We start from the raw sequence: 10,291 nt of genomic DNA, 5'->3' as shown, positions 1-10,291 counted from the left end.
TCTTAGGCTTCACTTTCTCCTCCAGAGCCAACGGAGTCTAGAGGCAAGACATAAGTCAAACCACCTGGCACTGGCCTGGCAGGCAAAGGGAGATCGTGAAAACTCCCTGAGTGGGGCGGCCAGGTAGCACAGCGAGTAAGAGCACCAGCTCCAGTGTTGAGAAGACCTGGAGATCGAATCCCGGGCTCAGACACTTAGCACCCACCCAGAAACACCTGGCCGTGTAACCTTGAGCAAGTTACTTAACCCCGATTGCTTAAAAAAAAAGAAAAGAAAAGCCCTGAGTAATAATGTTTTCTTGTGCAAGGAACAGCAAGGAGACAGAATAGGAGGACGGTGGAGACGGGAGAAGAGGGTAAGGTATAAGAAAACTGGAAAGGTGTGGAGAGACCAGTTATAAGGACTTTAAAAGCCATTACAGGAGATTTTATATTTGATTCTGGAGGTTATGTTTATTAAATAAAAGGGAGGTGATGGGTCAGGCCTGCCCTTAATAATAATAGTAAGTAGGGGCAGTTAGGTGGCACAGTGAATAGAGCACTGGCCCTGGAGTCAGGAGGACCTGAGTTCAAATCCGGCCTCAGACACTTAACACCATAAAAAACAAACAAAAAAAAAAACTAGCTGTGTGACCTTGGGTAAGTCACTTAACCCCAATTGCCCTACCTTCACCTCTCCAAAAAGCAAAAAATAAATAAATAAATAGCAACTAACATTTACATATAGTTGTAAGGTTTGCAGAGCTTTACATATGTTTACTTTACATATGTTATCTTATGTGATCCTCACAACAATCCTGGGAGGTAGTTGCTAATATCATCCCCATTTTACAGTTGAGCAGACTGAGGCTGAGAGGGTTGTTGTGAAGATCAGAGAAGATATTTGTAAAGCACTCAGCACAGTGTCTGGCAATAGTAAGTACTTAATAAATGTCCATTGAATCAAATAGTAAAGGTGATTTACAGATCTTTTTATCTAGCATCTGTTCTCCTCCAGATTCCAGTCCTGTATCACCAGTTGTCTATTGGACATTCCAAACTGGATCCAATATCCTCATAACTCAACACATCCAGAACCAAGCTCATTCCCCTATTCCAAACTTCCCTGTTTCTGTCCAAGACACCACTCTTCTAGTCTCCCAGGTTGGTAACCTGGGTGTTTGCCAAATCTTGCTATATTTCATTGCTCCAACATCTGACCCTTCCTCCCTACTTATATAACTCCCACCTTAGTTGCGTCCCCTCATCACCTCCTGCCTATGTTATTACAGCCTCCTAATTGGTTCCCCTGCTTTGTCTCCCACCGCTCCAATCCATTCTACACGCTGTTGTCAATGCTATCTTCTTTAAGTGAATATCTGACCACGTGATTCCCTTACTCAATAAACTCTGTATTCAGCCATCCTGAAAAAAGGCTAAATGGAAAAATGGCTCCCTGGTGCTCTTTGGAAAGGCAAACAAGGAAATTGGTTTGCTAGTGTGTTCAAGGGCAACATGAAACCTCATTCCATAGGACATTTAGTTATCTTGGATTGCAGAAAAGCTCATGATAAGCATTTGCCAAAAGACCAACATGAAAATAATAGCAGCTTTATGCCAACGTTTGTTGCAGGGGATGAAGAAATAGAGAAATTATGCAATGAGCTCTAAAAGATTCTCCAAAGCCAATTAACATTAATACTCAAAGACTTTAATGAAAATGTAGGCACAGGGAGGATGACAAAATATGTTGGAAAACATCGTTCAGGATTAAGAAACAAAAGAGATCAAATACCTACAGACTCCTGTGAATACTTCCTTCAAGAAGAGAACTATAAAGTATCTAGAATGACAAATACCAAGTAACTTCACCAAAAAAAAAATGTGAAACAGTATATTTTAGCAGAAGCAGAAAGTATTGACTTGTTACTGATGTGGGAATCATTTCAGAAAAGCAATTTTTTGTAAAATCAGACCACTGAGTTATTAGAATAAAAACTAATATCAGTATTAAAATGAAAGAAAAATTATGAGAAGATAATCGCATTTTTAAACCTGGCCTAGTTAAACAAGTTGTTAACACTGAAAAATGAGAAATAGATTAAGAACATATGATGACACTTAGAATTTTCTAAGGAAGTTTTTCCATTGTCAATCAACTGTGTCAATGAGGACAAAGAACCTGGAAACTACTTCAGCCTAATCTCTTTGACAAACAGTTAGTTATGGAAGCCAAGGGCAACACCAATTTAGAATTTAAGTTAATTTATAAAATATTTTTAAGTTAAATGTTTTTCAATGAACAGAAATCAATTTTCTCTCCCTGCCACCCCACCACTGAAAAAGAGAAGAAAAACAAAACCCTCATAGCAATCATGCACAAACAAAACAAATTCCTGCACTGACCATGTCCCAAAACTCTTATCTCATGTAGTACTGTACCTCTGTCCATCATCTCTGTCAAGAGATGGGGTGTAACATGCTTCATCATCAGTCCTCTAGAATAGTGGCTTGTTATTGACTCGATCTGAGTTCTTCAGGCTTTCAAAGTTTCTTTTTAACAGATGAAGAAACTCAGGCTCAGGGAGATGAGACTTTCTCAAGGTTTCACAGAAAATTGGTGGCTGAGACGGGACTCAGACGTGATCCCCCTGGATTTCCAGTTCAGGATTTTTGCCACTAGGCTAGGGCAATTTCCTGAAGTTCAGGTGCATTTGTCTCCCTTTGCCTTGCTACTCCGAAACCCATTCTTTATCCTTAACTAGGACCTTCAACCCCTCCATCCCTACTGGTTTTCTTAGTTCTATAGTCTATTCCTGACTCATTTTCTTCCTTCACTGATTTGGCCCTACCAAGATGTGCTAAACTATTCACCATCCTCTATCCACTTAATCCCTTGTTCCTTTATCTTCCTGCCAAACTCCCTGCCACCCCACAACCATTAGTTATCCCCACCACCTAATTCTACCACGCCCACCCTACTCCTGAGCAGCGGGAGTACAAGAGGAAGTTATGTTATAATGTTGACCATGTCCACTGCAGCTATGTGAATAGTAGAATTTATAGAACACTTTAAGGTTTGCAGAGTCCTTTACACATGTGATCTCATACTGTTTACTTTCTCCTCCCTTGGCTCTCTCTCCTGATTCATAGCCTCTCTCTCTGACTACATCGTCTCCATTTCTTTTGCTGATCAGCTTCCAGGCACCCACTGCCTAAGGGTGGCTGTTTCCTGACATTCTGAACGTATCCTCTTCTCATCACTTTCCATACTTTTAACTTTGGTGACTTCATCCGATCCTATGGGTTCAATTTTATTTCTATGCAAATGACTCACAAATTGAAATATGAGACCCTAATCCGTCTCCCAGACAAGCCTTACATCTCCATCTGTGAGCAAGACATTGCCACCTGGATGCACCATCCCCATCTCATGCTGTTGTCCCCACAAATCCCTCTCCAAACTCCCTGTTTCTGTTGAGGGCATTGTCAGCCTACTGGTCACCCTCATGTGTACCTTCTCATCCTTTTCTATCAATTTTCCCTGACTCTGAGATCCAGTCAATCAATCAGTCAACCAGCAGATAGTCAGTAAATCTTGACTAAGTGCCAGGAGCTGTGGTTGGGGCTGGGAACACAAATACAAGCAATGGGAGCATGATATATGTACTCACGAGAAGCATGCATTCTAATGGGGGGACATGAAGGAAATAAATATATGTACACATACATATACATATACATATACATACGTGTATGTAAGTGTATACAGAATAAAGAGAATAATTATGAGTAAATACAAATAAAGTTAATGTAATAATGAATATAAATACAAATAGTCAAACTTAATGTAATAGTTAAATATAAGTAGATACAAATAGTTCAATTTCATATGGTAGCTAGATATCAGTAAGTACAGATAGATTTAATACAACAGTCAGTATAAGTGCATACGAGCAGTTACATAAACAGTTAAATATAAGCAGATAGAAGGTACTAAGCAGTTGGGCAGAATCAGCTACGTCTTCTTCGTGCACAAGGGGACATTTTATTGCTTTCCTTTTCAGTGGAGGGGAGGGGTAACAAGGAAAAAGAATTCAAAACTCAAAAAAGTTTTTAAAAAGCAATCCTTAAAATAAGTAAATGTTTTTGTTTTTTTTTAAAAACAAGGTGATATTTCAGCTGCATCTTACAGGAAGGGAGTGATTCTGTAAGGCAGAGTTGTGAAAGGAAGGCATTCCAGGCACGGGGAGTCAGTGCAAAGGTCCAGAGATGGAGCTTTATATCACTATATGGAACAAAACACACAAGGAGAAGAGTAATGTCCATTGATGCTGGAAAAGAAGGATGGGGCCAGGATGTGAGAGGCTTTAAAAACCAAAGAGAAGAATTTGTCTTAGATTCTAAGGCAATAGGGAACCCATTGCCAGGTGACACAGTGGAAAGGGTGCTGGGCCTGGAGTCAGGAAGACTGATCTCCAGTTCAAATCCTGCCTCAGACACTTCCTAGCTGTGTGATCCTGGGCAAGTCACTTCATCCTGTTGACCTCGGTTTCCTCATCTGTAAAATGAACTGGAGAAGAAATTGCCAAACCACAGAATCTTTGCCAAGAAAACCCCAAAATAGGATCACGAAGATTTGAACAGAACTGAAAAACAGCTGAACAACTTTTAGGAATTGTAAAAAAAAAATTTTAGATCAAGCCAAAATTTTCCTCTCTGTAACTTCAACTCATTTCCCCTAATTTTGCTTTCTGAACCAAGGAAAAAAGAAAAACATAAGGCTCATCTTTCTTTCACATAAAAATCTTTTATTTTCAAGTCCCCTCATCAACTTTGTTGCTGCACTAAACATTGTATTACAGATTTGTGGATGAAATGAAACTGAGGCTTAGAGAGGTTAAATGACTTGTTCAAGATCAAACTTGCCCACGTAAGTGTTTGAGGCAGAATTTGAAACCAGCTCAAGTCCAGTGATAAATCCACTCTACCACACTGCCTCCTTAACCTTTGGTGCTTCTATTATAGTAGCCTAAGATCATAGTACATATTTTTTGTGCTCTGTCATAATGTTTGTATTGAGCTTGAAAACTACTAAAACCTTTAGCTTTTTTTTTTTAATGTGAACTACACAGGAATAAAAATACATCCCCTATTTATGCCCTCTAAAGACCTTCCTCCAAGGCCATTCAGCTGGCTCTGAATCCATCCAACTTTACTGTCACAAAACCTGTATCCCTTCATCTCATCACCAATGATAGGATGAGATTTTGTCATGGGCTCTGCTGAAATCCAAGTATATCGCGCTGACAGCACTCTCCCGATCTACTAGTTAGTTGCCTTATCAGAACTTCAGACCGTCTTTATTCAGCCGCCAAAGTGATGTTCCTTCAGCTCCATAAAGAGAATCTGTGCACTCTCAATACAAATCGAAACATACCTCTTTTTTGCTATCTTTATTTTTTATTGTTTTGTTTGTTTTTTCTTTTGCAACATGGCTAATATGAAAATATGTTTTACGTGACCTCACGTGTATAATCAGAATGAAATTGTTTGCCTTCTCAAGGAGGGGAGAGAGGGAAGAAAAGAATTTAAAACTCAAAATTTTTTTTAAAATGTTAATCTTTATGTTATTGGGAAATATCTTATGAAATAAATAAAAATAATTTTTAAAAAGTGCTCTCCCTAAAAACGTCTCTGACGATATTATCTCTCTAGTCAATAAACACAGATGGCTCCATATTACTTCCAGGATCAAATATCAAATCATTTTGTTCAGTCATTTTCAGACATATCAGACTCCTATGTGACCCAATTTGGGGTTTTTCTTGCTAAAGATACTGGAGTGGTTTGCCATTTCCTTCTCCAGCTTATTTTAGAGAAGAGGAAATTGAGGCAAACAAGGTTAAGTGACTTGGCCAGGGTCACATAGTGTTTGTGGCCAAATTTGAACTCAGGTCTTTTTGACTACAGGCCCAGCACTCTATCCACTGTACTACCTAGCTCCCCTTGGCTTTGGGGGGGGGGGGCAGGAATTACCTATCCCATTTTTAAATTTTATTTTTAATATTTTTCCAATTGTAGGGGGAAGGGGATAAGAGGGGGGATGATAGAAGGGAGGGCAGGCTGAGGGGGAGAGAAGTTGGAAGCACTCACTTTTGAAAAGGGACTTGATCAAAGTAGAGAATAGAACAAGTGGGAGGTGGGATAGGAGAGAGAGAGGGAGATATAGTCAATCTTTTACAATATATCTACTATGTTAATGTTTTGCATTAGCTATACATGTACAACCTATACTGAACTGCTTATCTTCCCAGTAAGGGTGGGTGACAAGGAAGGGAATGAATCTGGAATTCAAAGATTTAAAATCAAATGTTTAAAATTAGAGATACAAACACACACACACACACACACACACACACACACACACACACACACACACATATATATATATATATATACTATTAGCAATACTATCTTACATGTAATTGGGAAAGAAGATATACAGGCACTGGGGCATAGAGATCCACCATGCCCTACTGGAAAAGTCTAAGGGGGTATGGGAGAAGATATGGGAGATAACAGATTGGAGGAGGGGATAGCTTGTAGGTCTCCTATTCTGGGGGTGGTGGGTAGGGGAAAAACAGGGAGAAAATTTGTAACTCAAAATCTGGTGGAAATTAATGATATAAATAAGAAGTGAATAAAGCATTTGAAAAAAAATTTAAAAATATTTTTCCAATTCCATGTAAAAACAATTAACATTTTTTTTATTTTGAGTCCCAAGTTCTCTCTCTCTGTCTTCCTCCCTCCCCTCCCCATTCCCTGAGATGACAAGCAATTTGATATAGCTTATACATGTGCAGTCATGCAAAACATGTATCTATACTAATCATGTTGTAAAAGAAAACAGACAAAAAAAACAGCCCCCCAAAAAGTAAAATATAGTATGCTTTGATCTTCATTCAGACTTTATTAGTTCTTTCTCTGTTGGTGGATAGCATTTTTCATTATAGGTCCTTTGGAATTGTCTTGGATCTTTGTATTGCTGAGAATAATTCATTCACAGCTGATCATCATACAATATTGCTGTTACTATCTATGATATTCTGGTTCTGTTCACTTCACTCTGCATCGGTTCATGTCTTTCTAGGTTTTTTCAAAGCATCCTGGTCATCATTTTTTATAGCACAACAGTATTCCCTCACAATCACAGCTTGTTCAGCCATTTCCCGGTTGATGGGTATCCCCTCAATTTTTCACTTGTTGCCATCACAAAAAGAGATGCTATATTTAGTCCATATATGTCCTTTTTCTTTAAAAAAAAATATCTTTGGGATACAGACTTACTAATGTATGGATCAAAGGGTATGCACAGATTTGTAGTCCTTTGGCATAGTTTCAAATTGCTCTCCAAACTGGCTGGATCAATTCACAACTCCACCAACAGTGCATTAGTGTCCCAATTAAACCACATCCCCCCCAACATTTGATATTTTCCTTTTTTGTCAGTCTGATAGTGTGAAGATCATTTTGATACCCCTACTCAATTTAATCAGTATGTTTTTCAGTTCATTGTGATTTAATTGGTATCAGTGATAGTGAATTAATCAGAATAGAATTGAGTTATATAAATACTGTTAGAATAAGTTATGATTAATCTATTATGTATTAATTATATTAATTGTATTGCATATATGAGATAGATTCATACTGTATTGGGACTGTTAAAAGGATTTATTAGTACTACCTCTCCCCCTCCCCCTTTCTAAGTGTGCTCTGCTCAAAATAAGGTTCATAAGCCTAGCCCCTAACCCCTGTGAATCACTGCTGCCACTTCTAAGTGACCTTTGCTTTAAAACTACAACTTCTTTGGTCCCCCTAGGATACTGTTGGTCAAACATCAGTGTTTGATGGACTGTGAAAGCCCCTGCTGAGATGGCCTGTAGTTGCTGACCCATGAAAGGCCTACTGACAAAGTAGTTATGGTTCGTGGAAATCGTCCTTAACCAATCATGGGAACTCCCCAATTCTGAAGATTAGCCAATCATAGACGTCTCCAGCTTTCTGAAGGAACCTCCCCAGGCCTAGGGCAATGTCCCAGGGACTCCCCATGGTTTATAAAACCACCTCAGCCCCTGAGCTTCAGGGTCCTTGACTGTGAGGAAGGTCTTGTACTCAATTGCTTAAGGACTGCTGGTTTCCCTGAGCATGATCCTTTGATCATACTCAGAACTCTATTTCAGTGACTTGTTAAAGATTGGAATTTTGTGGCCCACAGGTGTGAGGTCGTACCTTTACCTCAGTTGTTTTAATGTGCATTCCTCTGATCAATAGTGATTTAGAGCATTTTTTTGTATGACTAGTTTCAATTTCTTCATCTGAAGACTGTTTATATCCAGATTTGGCTTATAAATCCTTCACAATCTGGCCCCTTCCTCCCTTTCCAATCGTCTTACGATTTACTCCCATTTATACATTGTGTGATCTTGGGTAAGTCATTTAATCTGTTTGCCTTAAAGGCAGCTAGGTGGCTTGGTGAATAGCTTGTTGGGCCTAGGGTCAGGAAGAGCTGAGTTCAAATCCAACCTCAGACGCGTAATAGCCGGGCAAAATTCTGGGCAAGTCACTTCTGTTTGCCTTAATCCACTGGAGGAAATGGAAAACTACTCCATTCTTTGCAAAGGAAACCACACCACAAAGTGTGCTCCCCAGGATAATGAAGAATCAGACTGAAATCATACCCTCTGTGATCCAGCATCACCTCCCATGAGACACTCCATTCTCCTGACTCCATGCATTTTCACTGTCCCTTATGCCTGGATTTGCTCTCCCTCAATTGAATTCCTTCATGTCTCAGCTCCAATTCCACTTTTTTGCAAGAGGCTTTTCCTGGCTGCTCTCCTTGTCCCCCCACCTCACAGTTGACAGTGCCTTTGAGATCACTTCCCATTTACCCCACATATCTTATATAAAGTATTTGTTTTGTCTACTCTATTAGGTGAGCCCCTTGCCCTCAAGGATCTTGTTATTGCCTTTGTCTCCCCACACTTAGTACTAAAATACCTTGTCTCCCCACACTTAATACAATACCTTGCTCAAAGTGCATCTTGTTCACTCTGATGAACACAATGCCTTCACATTTCAATGGATTTAAAAGAAAACATGCTGCTCAGCTCCAGAAAAAGCCATGGACCAAATGCAGATCGAAGCCTATGTTCCTTTTTTTTATTTTGGCAAGGTCAATGTGGGAATGTTTCCATGACTATACCTACTTGTAATGGGTTTTGTTTTTAATCAATGGGTGAGGGAGACATGGAACTGAAAAGAAATTTTTTTAAATTAATAGTTTTTAAAAAATGCATATGGATTAACTTCACATTACCTGTTCTTGTTGAAGATATGTTGGCTCTTAAATGATTCAATCTTCACATCTTACCAGTAATTCTAGTTTTGATAATGCTATATGAATATTAGCTATAATTTTGATCGTGCTTGTAGACATTTGCCATCTCTGTGCCAGACAAACACACAGCAGGTGCTAGACATGGGGGGCTCAGCAACTATATCTACCAGTTCTGTCGGAACCCTCTGATGGAATTTTCCTGGGAACTCACTGAGGGCATGTTGCCCTAACTTTTCCTTTGACCATTTTTATTTATTTCTTCAGTTTAGCAGAGGAAAACAGAAGCTTTCTCATTGCTGTGTTGCTTGTCTCCCTCTTAGCCAACGTATAAAGAAAACATCTTTTTTAGTGTCTTGGGTATTCATCATCAGCCTTGGCTTCTTCCATGCTTCAGCATTTTTGCTTCTATTACAGAGCTTGCCATTCCTTGGCAGCTGCTACCTGCTCTACGATCTTATGAATAGGTTAGCCCAAGTGCTGTTCCCTGTGAATCCATACTACTGTCTTCAGACAGTTCTATTTTCCTCCTAGGAACCATTTCTTTTTATATTTTGACATGTTATTTTTTGAGGGCTTCCCATCCTTTTTGGGATGAATTCCCCCTATACATTTTTAGGAAGTGGAATTACCCCTCTCCGTTCCTGAACCTTCTGAAAGCTGTTCTCCCCCCAAATAAGACTAGTTTGTCAGATACCACCAGCTTTGCTTGTCCCAAAGTTTCTACATACTACTTACAACAGAGTACCTTTGTTGGACATTAAAGATTTTTCTATAGTGTGTTTTCTCATTTTTATATAGCATGTTCATTTGTGTTTCAGGTCATCATACAACAACTTGGTTTAGTCTGCCATTAGGTATTTACTACCTATCTTCCTCTTCTTATACAAAAATATTTCTTTTCCCTCTA

The sequence above is a fragment of the Petaurus breviceps genome, unplaced genomic scaffold (assembly GCF_028583685.1).
Source record: "Petaurus breviceps papuanus isolate PSGF00001 unplaced genomic scaffold, PetGlider_PUasm1.0 38, whole genome shotgun sequence".
NCBI classification, from domain to species: Eukaryota; Metazoa; Chordata; class Mammalia; order Diprotodontia; family Petauridae; genus Petaurus; species Petaurus breviceps.
Note: the sequence above shows the minus strand (reverse complement) of the source record.